The sequence below is a fragment of the Mixophyes fleayi genome, chromosome 1 (genome assembly GCF_038048845.1).
Source record: "Mixophyes fleayi isolate aMixFle1 chromosome 1, aMixFle1.hap1, whole genome shotgun sequence".
NCBI classification, from domain to species: Eukaryota; Metazoa; Chordata; class Amphibia; order Anura; family Limnodynastidae; genus Mixophyes; species Mixophyes fleayi.
Window position 1 is genome coordinate 259,104,564 of NC_134402.1, and position 19,971 is coordinate 259,124,534.

The 19,971-nt window shown below is 41.7% G+C and overlaps 1 long non-coding RNA gene across 2 annotated transcripts; it reads left to right on the forward strand.

The window, feature by feature from the left end:
- The first annotated feature begins 5,133 nt into the window (after window positions 1–5,133).
- On the forward strand, window positions 5,134–8,850 carry LOC142107830 (uncharacterized). 2 transcript variants are annotated; one of them, XR_012680017.1, is made up of 3 exons: window positions 5,134–5,515; window positions 6,419–6,556; window positions 8,638–8,850. It is a non-coding gene; the product is annotated as an uncharacterized LOC142107830 (long non-coding RNA). The 2 variants fall into 2 exon arrangements; XR_012680018.1 differs by lacking the exon at window positions 5,134–5,515 and adding an exon at window positions 5,608–5,645.
- The last annotated feature ends 11,121 nt before the right edge of the window (window positions 8,851–19,971 follow it).

Genomic DNA, 19,971 nt, shown 5'->3' on the forward strand with positions numbered 1-19,971 from the left:
TTAGTAATGGAGGTTAGTGGTACCACCTGAGAGAAGTGTTATGTCATTTCTAGACTGAGACTGAGCCCAGCTGGGTTCTGTTAAGGATTTTAATTGGGAAGGCCAGAAATCAGTGTCCTACACTGTGTTGGAGATAGATCAGTGATTTCTAAGACTGCTGACAGTAAAGGAATAATAGCTGGGAGGCAAGTGTAACCTATCTGGAGACTCACTACTCCCCCCCCCCCCCCCCCACACACACACACACAAAATACTCACCACAACCAGGCCAATCAACCTTGCAGTACTTTCTACAAGAAGCATAGGCTGCATCCTTAAACAAAAAGGATACAGATCTTAATTTGCACTCTACGGGCCTGATTCATTAATGAAAGTAAAGCAAGAAAAACGTTGGACCTTGACGAATCTATCTTGCATTTGAGGGGAGGTAAATTTAAAATATGATTTATTTATAGTTGGGATAGGGCATGTCCTTGATCAACTTTAAATTTCACTGTAATCATAAAGCCATCAAGAATTTGTGTGCTACATGAAAAAATACAGTATTTCATTTATATGCAAAATAATAAACTAATTTGCACCCCTTGCATCGTGACATGGTTTTTCCAGGAGAAAACTTACTCCTTTTTTTGCCTTATTTTCCTTAATGAATCAGGCCCAAATTGTCTAGTGGTAGTCAGGAAGTTTTGAACTTTGATCACCTGCCAGAGTCTTTTGAACAAGTAGTCCTGCTTCCCCTAGTAACGAGCAGTATTGATGGATGAAAAAAAAAAAAAAAAAATGAGTTGTAAGACCTTTCAGAGCTTGTTGGCTGCCAAAAGAGTCAGGGTTCTGGTAATTGCCCTGGATTCCAACCTCAAATGCTGATTCTAGCAGGAGAAAGCAACTGGTTATCTGTGGATTTTAATTTTACGTGCCCTTCTAATGTTTTTTTATTGCCCAACCATGCCGTATAATACAATTTTTTTTAAACAGCATTTGTTCCACAAGCACATATCTCTAACATACAAGGTGTCTTCATGTAAAAACTTAAACAGCACTGGACTTGTGGACTTAATCGTGCACAGAGAATAACTTACAATAAATAAAACAGAGAAACGTAGGAGCATCCCCTATGGTGCTGAATATTAAGGTATATTTTTCAAGTAAAATAAACAAGATTAAGAAACCAAATCAAGTGCATTTATTTATCAACTATACCTTTATATTTTGCACTCCAAAGATTTTTGTTAAAATTACAAGCCTTACCATCTATAATCACTATGTTCTTCCCCTCTCTCATAGCCACATAACTAAAATGATACCCTAATCTTTCCTATGTCAAGGGTTTTATTCATTTTTTTTTTCTTTTTTTGTTGTTTTCTTTGGTTTTTTTTGGTACATGGAGAGGTGGGGATCTTCCATATAAAGATCTTCACACACCAACATGTAAATGAAGAAAACTGAGACTATAAATGCTTAAACATAAAAGTTTCAGTTTATACGAGTTAAAATTAGAGATGAGCGGGTCCGGAATTACTAAATCAGAACCCCCCCGAACAGTGCCGATCCGAGCCCGGATCCGAGCACTGTTCGGGGGTTCCCGCCGATCACGAACCTCAGAACGAGGCAAAACCTCGTCATCACGCCGTTGGATCTCGCGAGATCCAATGGCGTGATGACGAGGTTTTATTTATCCCGAGTGTGAATGACAGGGGGGTGACAGTCGAGCAGATTCATGTGCCTTTTAGCAGTGCCTTATGACTCGTCACACAGCAGCATATCTGAGGCAGAGGCTACATATAGATAGATATACAAATAGTACTCTTCATTATCACTAGAGAGAGGGTGGTGAGTAGCTTGCGACTTGCAGCACAGACAGAAACCAGCCCTTGCCCGAAGCTGACAGATCAGTGCACACCGGTACAGGAGCTGCCGCAGTGAAAGTGACAGTCTCCTATGGGCACAGGGGAAAGAAGGAGTCTGCTCTGAACGCCTGCACACTGGAGGAGATGTTTGCAGCGTAACATACCCTGACACCTCTCTGCATTGCCTCCATTGAGATCTGCTCCCCTATCCTTCCTCCACCTACATTACCAATAGACAGGTAAAAAGCAACGCAACATGGGGAAGAAGATGAAGAAAGGTTGCGACTGCAAACGGATACTGAAGAACAACTGGCTGCTCCTGATCACCGTAGTGGCAGTGGTTTTAGGTCAGTCCTCGTATTATCCAATCTCTGCCTATGTAAAGCATCCATATTATGTGCAGAATTCTACCCTATCTATCTATGTAGCGTTGACACTACCATCCTTAGTGTGCTCATTTCTAACTGCAGAAATCTGGTATTTTTATTCCTGCCTAGTACCATTTCTGCAGCCTAAACTGAGCAGGAAGCAGTACATTATATGTAATTGGGGTGGGGGTGGGGGATTAGGGGGTTATTAATTGCAATAATTGTTTTTTGTTTTAATTGCTGGGTGGATGGTGACAATTTGCTAACAAATATGAGATAAATGAACATCATAAATATCCTATTCTTATACAGTGTCTTAGGAGACTTGCGTCTATCCACCTAGTTTATTTGTAAAACGTGTTGAAGGAGCTGTGAAATTTGCGTTACCTAGGAGACTGCAAGCAAGGCACTGATCCTGCCATATAAGTTCAGTGGTACTGCTGTTTAAGTCCACTGATCCTGCCACGTGTTGGGCCACGTGTTTGTGCCTCCCACTTGTGTAGCTTAGCTTAGTCATCCAGCTACCTCGGTGCAACCTTTTGGCCTAAAAACAATATTGTGAGGTGTTCAGAATAGACTGGAAATGAGTGGAAATTAATGTTATTGAGGTTAATAAGAGTGTAGGAGTGGAGAAAAAAACCCAAAAAACTGTTTTTTAGCACTTTTTATGCTTTTTTAAAAAAAAAATCAGAACCCGAAATCAGAACCAAAACCTTTCGTGGGGTGTTTTGGCAAAACAAATCAGAACCCAAAACCTCAAGCTAATCAGAACCCAAAACACAAAACACCAAAAGTGGCCGGTGCACACCCCTAGTTAAAATCATGTCGATAATTTCTGTGTTAACACATCATGGACCCTTTTTACAAACAAATAAGGGCATGTACAAATACAATTACACATATGTTGTACCTTTAATATTAAAGCTTGTGTAACACATCCAAAGCTATTTGCAATATAATGTTCTGACACAAAAAATGCAAATTATGACTCGAGGCATGTGAAATTATTTTATGCAGTGTTTCTGGCATCGCAATTTTAAGAATCAACACAAATATATAATCTCCCCCATTTAGAGTCAGCACATCTATCTGAAGCATAAATAGATGTACAAAACTGTAAAGAAAATGCATTTAACACATTTGTAAACTTTCATACAGGTAAGACTACTTGCCCCCATGGGAGATTGGTTGGAAGCAGTCGAGAGTAGGCAGATGGTATAAATAGAGACAGGAAAGGTGTAAATCACTTGATTATGAGGTCCTATGAGTTACAAGCTAATCTAATATAGCAGTAGGTGAGAGTTAAAGTTAAATTCATGTATAGAAGAAAAAGTCCACATATTGCATGTTAACACCGTCATTGACTTGCATAATTATGTATACATAAAACTTTCATGTTGCTGCTGATAAATTCAGTAAAGTGCTGAAAGTGCTTATAGCATCATGAAAGAGGAATAGCATTATATTAACAAAATAATATATAAGCAGTAATTGCTGACACCCCACCACAGCAGCAACCACCCCTTTTACCCCTGAGATATTTCTTTAAGTTCCTCCCAGAAACCTGACACAGACACATGTTTAACTTTTTGGCACCTTAAGGTCACAGTTTAATTAATATAATAAAATGGTGGCAAACAAAAGCTGATGCAGTAACAGCTACCAGTCAATACCAATCGAGAATTTGGCAGAGCCAGCTGGCTCTGATCCCCAGCGCTACTTTAAAGGCTTCAGAAAGGCTCCACCCTTTCTGGCCTCAGAGGCATGCTTCCACAAATGATACACCGGGCACCTACACAAGTGACCCTGAAGAGACAGCAGCGAAGTGGGAAGACTACTGTGGCCAAACATAATACTTGCACCCATGTATTAAACCGCTGGCTACGCTGCTTTCCCGCAACGCTGACATTCTCTAAGGGACAGACAGCCCACCAGCATAGAGACCCTAGAAATCTACCAAAAACCCAAAAATCTGCCTGATAAACAACTGCAAACCTACGTCCCTGAGGAGTACAACATCGTGCCTAAAAGGATGTGGGTAACAGAATTTAATGCTAGAGTGCTGAATGAATCTATTCACTAAGTGGTTGACCTAAAGTCTTATGTTATCCATTATCAAACCACCATGGTCGCCTCTCCAATTGAACCGGGTAAAGATATCCAACCTATAAACTTTCATGGCCGGCCATTTAAGTGCCAAGACCCGGAGATTGTAAATAATCCTCCAAATCAGGTTAATGGTCTTCCCTCTACCCAAACCTTTACCACCTAAGTGGCTAATGAGAATGTTAGGTTCCTACTTACTATCCATCAGAATAAAATATCCCTTAAGTTATGCCTGCATATTCCCCAAAACGAAACCATTGTATGTGCATTAAGGGACTACGTGAAGTCAGTTCTAGAGCCGCCGGATGTCTGGCCACCCAGTATTCAAACGGGTGGCCAACCACACAAACTTCAAGGGGCTTCACACGGCAAACTGTAAACCAGATAATAAGCCCAAGTCATAACATAAGTCACCTAACACACCATGTAAAACTACAAATATAAACACAAATCACTGACATCATCACACATAATTAGGTGCCTCCCTGTCAGCAAGAATCCGCTCCAGTCATAGAATTGAGCATGATGGAGGGAAATGAGAGAAGGTGGGAGGGGGAGGCAACCCATATGAAGGTGAAAAAAACATAAAAAAAATTCAAAGGTGCTATGAGGTCCTTCATTTAGAGGAAACATTAAGGAAATTCCTTTATACCCTCAGAGCCAACAGTGATGAGTGGATGAATCCTGGGTTGCCAAGGCAGGAAGAGAATCACAATTTGTTGGGTCTAATATACTTCCGGTAGGCTGAGGAGTTCTAACCACTCAGCTTCTTAGTGCTCTCTATGGAGGACCCTTCAACTGCCAAGGTGTCTGCGCCAATTCTAAAAGAATAAATACCAAACTCAGTCTGGTTAAAACTAAGTCTTGATGCACAATTCTTAAATATAAATTGAAATTGATATTTGGTGAGGGGCGTCCCCTTCAGATGGAAAAGCCACGCAGTTCCCCCGGACCGCCTACCCTTGTCAGAAAGCCCTGGCCAAAGCCACTGGGCAGACTACCTGATCGGTGTGAGCCTTCAGCGTGACCAATGCCCCCTGCCAAATTGATTTGTTTTGGATTGGTTGCACTTGCACAACAGGGATGTCTCTCATAAAATAATAATTCTTACCATTAAAACAGAGTCGTGTGACAGTCTAGGCCAGGGGTTCTGGGTGTATTTGAGCCTGGACAAGGACTTGGTGTGATGGGGAGGTAAGCGGTTATACCCCTGATTTTGTCTGAACATGAAAGCGGCTGACTGGGATTGGGTACTGTAGAATAACTGCTCAGTTGACTGAGGAAGAGGGGAGGGGAGAGGAGACAGTCATGGAGGAACATGAGGGTGTGTGAAAAAGAAGGGGGAAGGATCTAATGTTCCCCAAATTACTAGACACTGTCTGTGGAGGAACATGTATGCTGGCACCTGCGGGGGTGGGAGCTGGGAGTGAATACACTGTTTATTGCTGGGGGGGGAAGCTGGGGAAGGAGGGGCTGGCCGAGGGGTGACTGGGTCCAGCCACCCTTATTTACTTTGCTGTGCCAGATTGAATGAAACTTCGGGCTGCTATATTAGAGAGAGCATGGCAGCCTAGCTTATGGAAAGTCGCGTGCACATGCGCATCTGGGGTCTGCCGTTGCACGTCGATTCCAGGCCTGGGAGCGGCATGTTTGGGGGAACTATTATGCTTGCAGTAGCAGGGAGCTTCTGGCTTCTGCCACTGCATTGTTGGGTTTGCAAAGTGGAGCAGGCAGCGTGAGATGGATCCCAGATCCCTACACTGCCGGACCCCTGGGGCGCAGCTGCGCCTGCCGCAAGAGGTGAATGACAACACGAGGAGGGGTATGCTATATTGGCTAAGGTCCTGGAAAACAGCCGGTCTAACCACAGAGTACCTTGGATGGGGCATGGTAGTAGTTAAAGAGGAGTGGGGCAAAGAAAAGTGGAAAAGAGAGTTGGGGTGCAGGGGGTAGTACAAAAGGCACCAGAAAGGAGAAAAATAAGATTATTCTAAGGGGAAAGAAAGTGTGGAAATAAAGGTGTTTGGACAAGCCAAATGTGGAGAGAAAGCAAAAGAGAAAAGACAGGCAAAGTAATAAAAATGTTGTTATCTGCAGATGGTTCTGCCCTAGGGAAATCCTTAATAAAAAGAGGAAAATTCTTCTGACCCTATGCTTACAAGGTCTTCCTAACCACACCCCATGGCATCCTATTGGCTACTTCCAAGCGCTTGAGGTAAAGTTTAAACCTGAAGGGTAAGTGCTTTGATGAGAATGCAAGCTCACCATGTAACAGCATTCATCCCCACTTGGGTCCTCATTTTTTCATACAGCTAACTTTTAATGTTTATACAAAATAAAGGGTATTTGTGTAAACACCATACAGGGTGAGCGATAGGAAGTATTTATATTAGTAGTCTGTGTAATAAGAAGATATGCAATATCTAACTATTTGTGCCATTCATTCCATCCATAATTTGATAGTTAACAAATTTTTGTCAAGAAATATCACCCTAAAAGTTCTGCATTATATCATCTGAGTGCAAATTCGCTCACAATTTATCAGCTTTTTCACACCAAACTGCAATAGAAGCTTTAGAGTTCTTGGGATAAATTTATCTCATACAATACAACCGAAAAGATAGAGATGAAGAACATATGTTTTAGGCTGCCATAATGTTACTATAGGATGGCTGGGGTTAATATGACTCACTTCTATGTGTCCTCTGCATTACTGGCTTTCTCAGATTACAGCAGTACTGTACTATGTGTCAGTAACTAAAAGTGGTAAACAATGTAAACACAATGGGGTATATTTAACATTCACCGTATTTTGTACATGATCATTTTCATTCCTTATCACAATGATGTAATGAAGGTATGAAGGATTGTGACTATTTATCAAAATTGTTGTTTCAGAACAGCAGTCAGGATAAACTGCTGTCCCTACGAACACACAAGTGTACTTATCTCCTATCTCTTCTATGGTCACAATCGCAAAGTGACCCCCTTTGCGATAGTGACAGGAGGAGAGAGCAGGTAAGATGCAGTGTGGGTTCCGAAGATCCCTCTACCGCAATGCTCTCCCCATAGGTTTCAGTGGTTACCGTCATCTTTGAATGGTGTTAGTGATCGGGCACAAGCTCTGAAAATCTTTGATTTTTGGAATTTGCTGAATCACACAAAATAGCTGTCCCCAGGGGAACTTATGAGGACTGCTTTTGTGTTTAAAAACAATGAGAATGCAGCAGATATTTCCGATATCTGCTGCATTCTTTTATATATAAATAGATAATTATTATTGGGATAATTAAAACTGCGGAGGTTCCTCCAAAAAGTCAGTTTTCAGGGGATTAGGAGCTTGTTAAATAAGCCCCAATGGTACAGTATTTTCCAACAGTTGCAACCAGGGCCGGTGCTAGGTTGCTTGGTGCCCCCTGCCTGGTGTCAGCACATGCACTATGAAGCTCCATCCTGCACTTCATTGTGCATGCACAAAGGTGTCACTGTGCATACTCCCCCCTACCCCCGTGCTTGCACCAATATCCTTGATCTGCAGAGAGAAGAGTGGGGCGATCGGATGGTGGAACGGCACCCCCTGACTTATCCCTGGTGCAACCTTAAATTCTAAATGCAGCATATACACAAGCTGCTAATCAGACATCACAAAGTATATACAGGCTTGTTCAGATATGACAATGTGGAAATTATGAAGTTAAAAGTAATACATTTTTTTATTAGCTAAGCTGATCCGACGAGCAAGAGGTAATACATTTCACCCTGTACTAAAACATAAAAATAGACTTTAGTTTTCCGTACAATGTAGGCAATAATATGTACTTCTCCTTTGACATCAATGCTTCAAGGCTTCATCCCTTAGCTTAGCCTGGTGTTAACATAAAGGTATTGTTGACTCAACACAATAATAAAATTCTTGGGAGGTTTATCCATTGACTTTGTACATCAATAACTCTCTGCTCATGTGTTTATAGCTTAGCTGATAACTTGCATGTAATATTTGATCTGCCTAAGCTTCTTGATTTGAAGTTGTGTTGTGAAGCGACGCTGTAAGATTTTCTGCCTCGATTCCAGAACAAGCATTTCCCTGCATGTCTCTATTGTATATAATCCATTAAGTAATAAGTAGTCTCTTATTTTATCTGTCTCTCCTCTCTATCCACTTTCTCCCTTTCACCCTTATTCTCTTTGGCTAGCTACCATTTTTAGGCGAATACATCAATTATCACTACATTAATACTGAATTCATGAAGGGCCTTCTGCATTTCCCACATAAGATTTACTCTGTGAATAAGAAATGAGGCCGTTTTCTCTCTCAGGTTTCCATTGCACTCAGAGGATGTAAAAGATATGCATATAAAAAAAATATAACAATCAGGAAGGAGGTCTGCAACCAATTCTCTTGGGCTCAGTGGAACAGAGATATGCAAGGAAAGAAAACATGTATTATGAAGATAAAAACTAATTTCTTGCATTCCTAGAATGCATGAACATAAATGTTACAAATAAAAAATAAAGTTTGGATGAATTAAGCAATCTGACATTTTAATTATGTTATTTTTATTATTCAAATATGAATAGCTTAACTAAGATTAGTAAAGATATTTTAGAAACAATTTTTGTTTATATAAGACTTTGTTTTTCTTCTAAACTAAAATGGGAATGCCAGGTATTCTACTATAAAGATACAGGTTGCATGAATATGGTTGTAAGTAAAATCGGTTTAAAATTCAGGGGTCATTTAGAGTTGGACGTATTTGCGTCCAACACTTACACGTAAAATGCGTACCACAAAAAAAGCACATTTACGTGTTGATTTTGATGCGCACATCTTATATCTTAAGATTTGTTCAACTCAAAATAAACCAGGAAATGTCCGCATCGAGATACGCTTTAAGCGTATCATGTTGCTGCAGCATACTCAAGACACCATGAAGGAGCAGCAGCAGAGGACAGCGTCTTGGAGGCAGGAAGCGGCCACGTGGTCAAGACTGCAGGTCTTAGTAGTGTGGCCTGCACACTACTACTGATATTACGGTAAAAGTGTCCTTATTTACCGGTAAAATGGTAATGTCAACGCCGGCTTTTTGCTTGTGGCTCTCTGAGCTGCGAGTAGAAATATTTGTTGAAAGTACCGTATTAACGGTAATAGGTTTACCGCGGCGGTATTCTGGAAGGAATTGAATTCCCCCCATAGTCTGGGGCTGGCTGCTGCTAATGCAGGAGTTCGAGCAACATGGGATCCCCCTGCAAAAGCCACAACCAATGTCAGGTTTTGACAGGCTGAATTAGTCACTCTAAAGCAGAGAAACCCACAGCATGGGGTCCCCCTGTCATAATGTGGCACAGTCCAAGTACCTAGGGGAATCAGATCCGCAAAAATAATTCACTCCCCCCCAGAACAAAACATCACACACATGGACAATGGGTCTTAAGTTAATAATATGTTAAATGTAAAAAAAAAGGTATTTTTGTATATGGCACTGCTGGTCTCAGCAAACTCTGGTAGCCATAAACTATTTGGGCATGCTAGCACTTGTAAAAGTGCAAGAAACAATCAAATAAAAAAATAATGTCTAACAATCAGACAATCAGATGTCTGACGATCAGACATTTGTTTTGATTGCCTAACCTGTACTAGATCAATCAAAGTTAATTGATAATTGATTTCTATGGTTACTGCACCTTTGTACTTCTGCACTTTGCTAGTAAATAACTATGTTTGTGTATTTGTATATGAGTTTCCATGAATGACACTATTTACTAAAACTGTGCATGAATGGAAACATAAGAATATAAAAAGGGCTGACCATGCACGCACACATACATACATTTTGTTTGAATGGATGTCTCTGATTGGATCTAATGAACTACTGCTAAAGTGTATTATTTAGAATAGGATTTACTTCCTTACTACATCTCTTAATTATTGATGTAACCCCCAACATCATGCATGATTCATGAGCTATTCCCAGCAGATACCTTAATGTGTTTCCTGAACACAGCTTTTTACATTTTCAAGAACATTTCAGTGGACAGCTCTGTTGTCATGTGCCATTTATAGTTGACAAACCTATCATTGCATTCATGCAGTTTAACATGTTCTTCTCTGGAAGGATCTGTAAAACATTGCAGGTCAAGCTATTTGGTTTTGTTAGAAAATACACTGCACATTCACTGCTATTTACAGTACAGTATTGCTAACGAAGGACAAGTGGACAATAAGATAGCAGAAGAGCTAATGTATACTTAGCGCTCAAACTAAAAGCTTGTGGTTTTGCTTGCACTCGATTTAAAGAATTGTATTGACATCCCTGGATTTTTACAGCTGTTATTTTTTCTATTACTGTTACAGGAAGAACAACCTTAAAAAAAAGGCTAGCTTTATTTCCACCTGCGTACAACCAATGTACCCTGAAAACTTGACTGCTTGAACTTTGACTGTTCATCTGTAACAAAGGCAAGAGGTGACTATTGAAGTCCAATTTTCAAGAGATTTGAGCAACCACACAAGGTGCAAATACTGAAAATGTGTTGACCTACAAAGCTTGTATCAAACAGCATGTTATCCTTTTCTAGACCACCTTTATTTATTATCTGAAGATAAGCAACTTATTGACCTAATTATTACTAGATGATCACAGTTACAGACACCTTTTTTTTTCATAGACACCTATTTATATAATATCATACAATAAACCAGATATAGCCCAGAAGTAACATTTATATTGACTCAAACATCTAAATTCATCTAACATTTAAGTATGCAAGCAATTGTACCTTTTGTACAGGTGCATTCAAAACACAAGAAAGGCCTGAATATAAAAAAAAATCATACATTGAAGCAAGGCACCCGCCTTTTTAATGACATACGTTAATTGCTTTTGAGGCAGTGAAATTGATGGCCTTGATATATGTTCCAATATCCTACTTATATAAATTACCACAGGGGTTCTCTATGTGATTGCCTCTAAACTGAGATCAAACAAACTACCTTGGCACTTTGTAATGACAGGGATTAACAAATTCTCCTGCAATGAAAAGTCTTTTGTTTCAGAGGGAGTCATTTTCATGCTAATTGTCATACTGTACTACTTGGGATCCTTTAGTTTACTCTGTAAAACTAAAAAAATGGGTTCGGGCACTCTTGGGCACTACAGAATGCCATATAAAAAAGCTTATTTTTCCCTTACATTATTAGTATCCTCAATAACACTAATTTCAAGTCATTTGCAGTCAATTTGACCACTTCACAGGTCACAATATTATTTTCATACACTTTCAAACAAAGACTGCAGATTTAGAAGACCAAGCCTGCCAGACCTATTCAGCAATGACAATTAGCAATGGAGCTCTCCTCTTTGTATTTTACCTATATAACACAATGCAATGTGACTGCAGATTTAGAAGACCAAGCCTGCCAGACCTATTATTTCTATTTCAGCAATGACAGTTAGCAATGGAGCAATGGAGCACTCCTCTTTGTGTGTTACATATATAACACAGTACAATGTGACTGCAGATTTAGAAGACCAAGCCTGCCATACCTATTATTTCTATTTCAGCAATGACAATTAGCAATGGAGCAATGGAGCTCTCTTGAATGTCACTGGAGGCTTTGAAGAACACTGCTACCACTCCTCTTTCTTTTCTACCTATGACGCTGCCCAACTGCACTAGTGACTGTCAAGAACTGTGCTACCCCTTCTGTGTCCATCTGTGAAATGGCGCTGGATCGCTGTGGGGGGCAGTACTTATAGCATCCAAATCTTGCGAGATCCGAGATCCGACAACGTAACGATGACGTTTTGCCTCGTTTTCAATTCCGACAGTACCGAGCCGGCTCAGTTCGGCACTCGGATCTGCTAAGTTCGGGTGTGTTCAGGTCTCGGGGAACCGAGCCTGAGCATCTCTACTTAAAACTGTACTCGGTGGCAACCAGGTGATTAGTGGAGTACAGTACTGCAAATAATTTATCTTAGGAAAAATTTTTTCATTGGTGTATGTAAGGAGTTTCTCCATACATACACCACTGTATCAATCTATGGTAATCTTCTGCAAAAAAATCCTTACTACACATTACTATACATAAAGCTATTATTTTACTTACTTGGGGTCCAATGTCTCCTCCAATGTCTGCTACAATATGGCAGAGCTCTCTTCACTCCTGCTGATAGCATGTTGTTTGGTAACACATCTCCAGTTTGAACAACCCCCATTGGCAAGAAGAAGGAGAACATGACCAAATTATCAATGGCGTTGGATATCTATTGAATTGGGTAAAACTCTAGATCCCCAGTAAGTAATATTCTGGTTTTTAACCTTATTTTTGGGTGGAATAAGCTCTCAGATATAAACAGTTATATTTCGTAGATGCATTGTTTTCCTTTACATTTCTACCGGGTACTACCACTTTCAAATATATGACAATTTGGTTTATAACTTAGATGCGAAGAAAACCTGAAGAAGCCCCAGCGAAATGCTGTGTGGCTTTTCCTATAGGCAGTTGAGCTGTAATATTTATCACCTATTATGAATGAGTGAATGGAACTGGACATGGGAGAAGCAAATGATTATCTATTAAGACCATATGATTTTATCTGTAGGTAGGGGCTGGCTGATAGACATCAGCCCGGGGGGCAAGCACACAGCACTGGCCCATAAGAAGCAGCCTATCCTTAAAGGGTTGCTTGCAGTACAATATGTATATATATATATATATATATATATATATATATATATATATATATATATTATCAATAAAAAAAGAGGTTATTTTAGTTTTGCTTAATCCAGCGGTACTTTTATTATTATATTATATATATATATATATATATATATATATATATATATATATATATATATCTATATCTATATATATATATATATATATATATATATATATATATATAAAATATATTATTATAAATGTAAATCTTGAATAGTGAAAATAAATAATGTAACAAAAGATAAACCTACCTTCATATTGCATTTTATTTTATATGTTCCTTCCATTTTTTACATACCTGTCTGATTATAATCTGACACTCTGACCCATCAATTCTCTGGTGATCGTACTCACACACAGTCCACTGTTGCTACAGGGCTCCCGTAGTCTAGGGGAGGCGCCCTGTAGCACTGTCATTAGAGACACGTGGTGCAGGCAGTCTATGCAGTCCGCGCAAAAACAGCCATCACATACTACTGGATTCGGCAGCGTTATCCATTGATAGAATATTGTACAAGCTGTAGTACCAATATTCTATCAATGGATGACACGGCCATATCGAGTAGTATGCAATGCCGCCGACTGTGTGCGGACTGCATAGGCTGCCTGCACTGCATTCGCCACTGGACCACCAGGTTCACTCCCTCCACAACATACCTGTATGGGAGTAGATGCTGCCTCTCAGTGGTTACGCATCACCGGTGTCTTCTGCCTGCTGGTCTTATGCTCCATTGCTGCTTGGCTGAATTCTGAAATGTTGGAGTTCTGTATGGAAAAGAGATAGTTATTATTCACCTTCTGAAAAGTTGAGCAGTGAGTGAAGACTCTAGGCCTCCCTCCCCACAACCAGACAGACATCAATCAGTAGCTTTTTCTGTTTAATAAACAGGCCTACTTCCACCCAATCATCTCCAGAATTTAATCAATAGCATTTAAGTGTAATGTCTATTTTCCTCCATATAGCCCTGACATCAAATTAATAGCACCCATGTTTAATAATTAGACCTCCTTCCCCCTAACCAGCTCAACATTAAATTAAAAGCCTCCTTCTTCCCAACCAATCCCCTACAATAAATTGATAACATTTAATAACATTCTCATTTAAAAAACAAATATAGCCCCCCCCCATTAGCCCAGACATTAAATTAATAACCTCCACATTTAACAAACAGACCAGGTTCACCCCTCACCAGCCCCGACATTAAATTATTAACATTCCCATGTTATACAAATGTCTATTTCTACTAGAGATGGGCGGGTCCGGTTCCCCGAGAACCGAACCCACCCGAACTTTGGGTATCCGAGTACCGCCCGCTCGGAATCCAAATCGAGGCCGAACGTCATTGTGACGTCATTGGATCTCGGGGCTCGGTTCTCGCGATACTTGAAGATTATAAATACACGCCTCCACAGCAATTCATCGCCATTTGACAGAGGGAGAGAGCAGGGTGTAGTCACAGGCTGATTAGAGCAGGGACAGAGAATACAATATTCTTATTCCAATTGAGCTATCAAAAATCGCTAGAGAAGAGAGGAGGATAGAGGATTTTTTTTTTTCAATATTTGGCACTCCCCAGTGCTTTTGGGGTGTCCCCCATAATTGTGCATAAATCTTTCTGGCTGTCAAAATTACTATCTGTCAGCAGTATCTTACCAAATAATTTGTAGCACTCCACAGTGCTTTTGGGGTGTCCCCCATAACTGTGCATAAATATTTATGGCTGTCAAAATTAGGGATGTGCACCGGCGACTTTTGAGGTCTCGTGTTTTGTGTTTTGGATCCGGATTTTCGTTATTTTTGAGGTTCGGATTTGTCTCGCAAAACACTTGACGAAAGGTCTCGGTTCGGATTTAAGGTATTGGATTCGGATTTTTTTTGAAAAAAACATAAAAAGTTTAAAAATCAAGTTTTTGGGCTTATTTTCACTCCTAGGCTATTATTAACCTCAATAACATTCAATAACAAGCATTTCCACTAATTTACAGTGTATTGTGAACACCTCACAATATAGTTATTAGTCCAAAACGTTGCAACAAGGTATCTTTCTGGACTGCGTAGAGGAGTGGGTCACCACAATATATATTAAAAACCCTGAACTTTTATGATTCGCACCAATAAATGTACCTGGACTGCGTAGAGGAGTGGGTCACCACAATATCTATTAAAAACCCTGAACTTTTATGAATCGCACCAATAAATGTACCTGGACTGCGTATAGGAGTGGGTCACCACAAGATATCTTAAAAACCCTGAACTTTTATGAATCGCACCAATAAATGTACCTGGACTGCGTAGAGGAGTGGGTCACCACAATATATATTAAAAACCCTGAACTTTTATGATTCGCACCAATAAATGTATCTGGACTGCGTAGAGGAGTGGGCACTGGGCACCACAATAAAATATATAAAAAACCTTCAACAGATCTGCATTACACTACACATACGGCTGCTCCTCCATCCTCTCCATCATATACATGTTGGAGTTTTAGCGTGTGACAACCTCTTGTTTTTGATAATGTCAGTGCATTTGGAATATTTTTCAATTTGCCCCACACCACTGAATGTACTTTATCTATGATACGCAATACGCATCTATCTATCTTGACTGCGTAGTGTGGTGGCCCCGGTACACAATTTGGTACCGAGGCCACAATATAATTAAAAAACCCTCCACGTGTCGGAATTCCACCAAACAAGTATCTGGACTGCATAGTGGGGTGGCCCCGGTACCCAATTTGATACCGGGGCCACAATACCTCCTCCAAACATGCTACAGACAATTCGTCATTGAGAGACCCCAGACAGACAGGGTCGAAGTGTTATTGTTTGACTTTGTAAACCCAAAAAAATGTCCCTGTTGCACATAGTCGTGCAATGAAGACTGACTTTTTCATTTAAAGGCACGATCTTTAAAGTGTAGTGTTTGTAAGTCTAAGTCATATTATACTTTTGGTAAAATTGTTTTTTTTTGTTCCTCTTTATGGTAATTAATTAGAAATAGAATTAAAGTAGGAAATAGAGTGGTATAGAGTTGTAGTGTGGTATAGATAGAGTGGTCCACACAATATAATAATAAAACCCTCAACTGGTCTGAATTCCACCAAACAAGTATCTTGACTGCGTAGTGTGGTGGCCCCGGTACACAATTTGGTACCGGGGCCACAATACCTCCTCCAAACATGCTACAGACAATTCGTCATTGAGAGACCCCAGACAGACAGGGTCGAAGTGTTATTGTTTGACTTTGTAAACCCAAAAAAATGTCCCTGTTGCACTTGCACATAGTCGTGCAATGAAGACTGACTTTTTCATTTAAAGGCACGATCTTTAAAGTGTCAGAAAGAGAGAGAAGACACAGGAGAGGAGAGTTGTAGCTGGGGACCTGGGGTGGAAGCTCCCAGGCTCCCCCAGCATTGCCTGGAAGTCTGAGCGTGGTGACTGAGCCAGGGCAAGGAATGTGTGCCCTGGATGAGGGGGAGAACTCCATGCCACTATAGTGAACCCAAGAGAGAGGGGGACACTGCACATGGAAGAGGCCCTGGAGTGAGGGCTGCTACAAGAGGCATGGTAGCTGTAGTGTCAGATCCTGAGGCTGAGAGTACACAGAGTGACGTGTCAGAGCACAGGAGACATTATCCCCGCAGAGGAGGGATGAGCTGCAGTTGAGAGGTATGTTGTTGAAATAGGACATGCACACTTTAACAAACCAATCATTTCAGCGACAGGGCCTACCAAACAACTTTGACTGAAATGATTGGTTTGTTTGGGCCCCCACACCAAAAAAGCTATTCATCTCTCCCTGTACAGACTAAACAGGCTCTACTGAGGCAAGATGTCGTCCTCATCCTCAACCTCTGATTCCTCTCCCCCTACAGTGTCTACTTCCTCCTCATCACACATTATCAATTCGTCCCCGCTGGACTCCACAACCACAGGTCCCTCTGTAGTATCTGGAGGGCAGTGCTGTACTTCATTGAGGAATTGATTATTCATTTTTATAAACATCATTTTTTCAACGTGAGGAAGCAACCTCCTTCGCCGCTCACTGACCAGGTTCCCCGCTGCACTAAAAACTCTTTCCGAGTACACACTGGAGGGGGGACAACTCAGGTAAAATAGAGCCAGTTTGTACAGGGGCTTCCAAACTGCCTTTTTTTCCTGCCAGTAACAATATGGACTGTCTGACATGTCTACTTGGATGGTGTCAGCAAAGTAATCATCCACAATTTTTTCTATTGTCACAGCATCCAATGCAGCGAGAGTAGACATGTCTGCAATGGTTGGCAGGTCCTTCAGTCCGGACCAGATGTTATCAGCATCCCCGCCAGTGCCTCTTTTGGGAAAACTGAGCTTTTTCCTCGCAGCCATAGATGTGGAAGAAAATGAGGGTGGAGCTGTTGGCATGTCACGGTCCTCTTCAGAGGACAATCTCCTGACCAGCAGGTCTTTGCACCGCTGTAGACTTGTGTCCGCCGGAAACAGAGACACAACATACGCTTTAAACCGAGGATCGAGCACGGTGGCCAGAATGTATTCCTCTGACTTTAAAAGAGTGACCACCCTCGGATCCTGGCAAAGCGTACGAAGGGCTACATCCACAAGAGCTACATGCTTGCTGTAATCGCAATGGCTTACCAGCTCCTCCCTCACTTTCTCCAGCTGCTTCTGCAACAGCCTGATCAGGGGAATGACCTGACTCAAGCTGGCAGTGTCGGAACTGACTTCTCGTGTGGCAAGTTCAAATGGCTGCAGAACCTTGCACAACACGGAAATCAGTCTCCACTGCGCTTGACTCAGGCGCATCCCCACTCCTTTGCCTATGTCGTAGGTGGCTGTGTAGGCCTGAATGGCCTTTTGCTGCTCCTCCATCCTCTGCAGCATATAGAGGGTGGAGTTCCAGCGCGTCACAACCTCTTGTTTGAGGTGATGGCAGGGCAGGTTCAAGCTTTTTTGATGTGCCTCTAGTCTGCGGTAGGCACTGGCTGAATGCCGAAAGTGTCCAGCAATTTTGCGGGCCACCGCAAGCATCTCCTGCACACCCCTGTCACTCTTGAGGTAATGCTGCACCACCAAATTAATGGTGTGGGCAAAACATGGGACGTGCTGGAAATTGCCCATATTTAATGCCCGCACAATGTTACTGGCATTGTCTGACACCACAAATCCCCATGAGAGTCTAAGTGGGGTAAGCCACTGGGAGATAATTTCCCTCATTTTCTCTAATATGTTGTCAGCGTTGTGCCTCTTATTAAAGCCTGTAATGCACAATGTTGCCTGCCTTTGCATGAGCAGCCATTTTGTAGATGCTGCTACTGATGCAGCTGTTGCTGTTGCTGCGGAAGGGGATGCATCTACCCAGTGGGCTGTCACAGTCATATAGTCCTTCGTTTGCCCAGAACCACTTGTCCACATGTCCGTGGTTAAGTGGACAGTGGGTACAACCGCATTTTTAAGAGCACTGAGGACACTTGATCGTACTTCTCTGTACATTTTTGGTATCGCCTGCCTAGTGAAGTGGAATCTCGAGGGGATTTGGTACCGGGGACACAATACCTCCATCAACCCTCTAAATCCCACTCCACTGATGGCGGACACCGGGCGCACGTCTAACACCAACATTGCAGTTACAGCCGCAGTTATACGCTTTGCAATAGGGTGACTACTATCGTATTTGGTGGTCATGGCAAACGACTGTTGGACGGTCAATTGTTTGGTGAAAGACTTAGCGGTCTTACGACTTCCCCTCTGGGAAGATGACCGACTAACAGCAGCAACAGCAGCAGTGGCAGTAGTAGGCGTACCGCTGCAGGATTCCTCGGATGAATCCCGTATTGAGGAGGACTCAGTCTGGCTGCTGACTTGGGCTGCAGGACTGAATCTGATGGAGATTGTGGAGGAAGTTGACGAGGAGGGTGTTGCTGGTGTGTATCCAACTGGACCACGGGATTTAGGTGTCCCTGTACCGATGAGGGTCTTAGCCCCAGTTCCTGAACTAACCACTGAACTATGAAGGTTATTCAGGTGACGTATAAGGGAGGATGTTCCTAGGTGGGCAAGATCCTTACCCCTGCTTATTTGAGCTTTACATAAGCTACATATTGCCATACATTGGTTGTCTGGATTTGGATAAAAATAACTCCAGACCGAAGAGGTGCATTTTTTGGTCTTCTGACCAGGCATGACGATGGGCTTTTTCATCCCATGGACATCAGCTGTTTCCCCCCCTGGTGCCTCATTTACAATAACCACATCACCATCCTCATCATCAAGTTCCTCCACAGCGCCAGCTACATCATCAATAGCCTCCTCCCGAGCCACCTCTTCCCGTACAGTGATGGGAAGGTCAGGCTTGACAACCACCAACACCCTTGGACTCACCTTGGGGATTTGTGATAATTTCTCTTTAGAAGGCAGAGTTGTTTGCTGTTTTGTTGCTGACAGCATAACTCTCTTCAATTTTTTGTAGGGGGGGGGAGGAGGAGGAGGGCTAAGATCCGTGGGTGAAGCTGAACCACTAGTCATGAACACGGGCCAGGGCCTAAGCCGTTCCTTGCCACTCCGTGTCGTAAATGGCATATTGGCAACTTTACGTTTCTCCTCAGATGATTTTAAGTTTCTCTTTTTGCTACTTTTTCTTAACTTGGGCTTTTTGGATTTTACATGCCCGGTACTACGAGATTGGGCATCGGGCTTGGAAGACGACGTTGATGGCATTTCATCGTCTATGTCATGACTAGTGGCAGCAGCTTCAGCATTAGGAGGAAGTGGGTCTTGATCTTTCCCTACTTTATCCTCCAAATTTTTGGTCTCCATTATATGTAGCACAAGATACTGCAGAATGTGTGAACTTGGTAATATTGCAGTACCAATGGACTTATACTGCTGGATTGGTTTTGCAAATTTGGTTATAATTATTATTTTT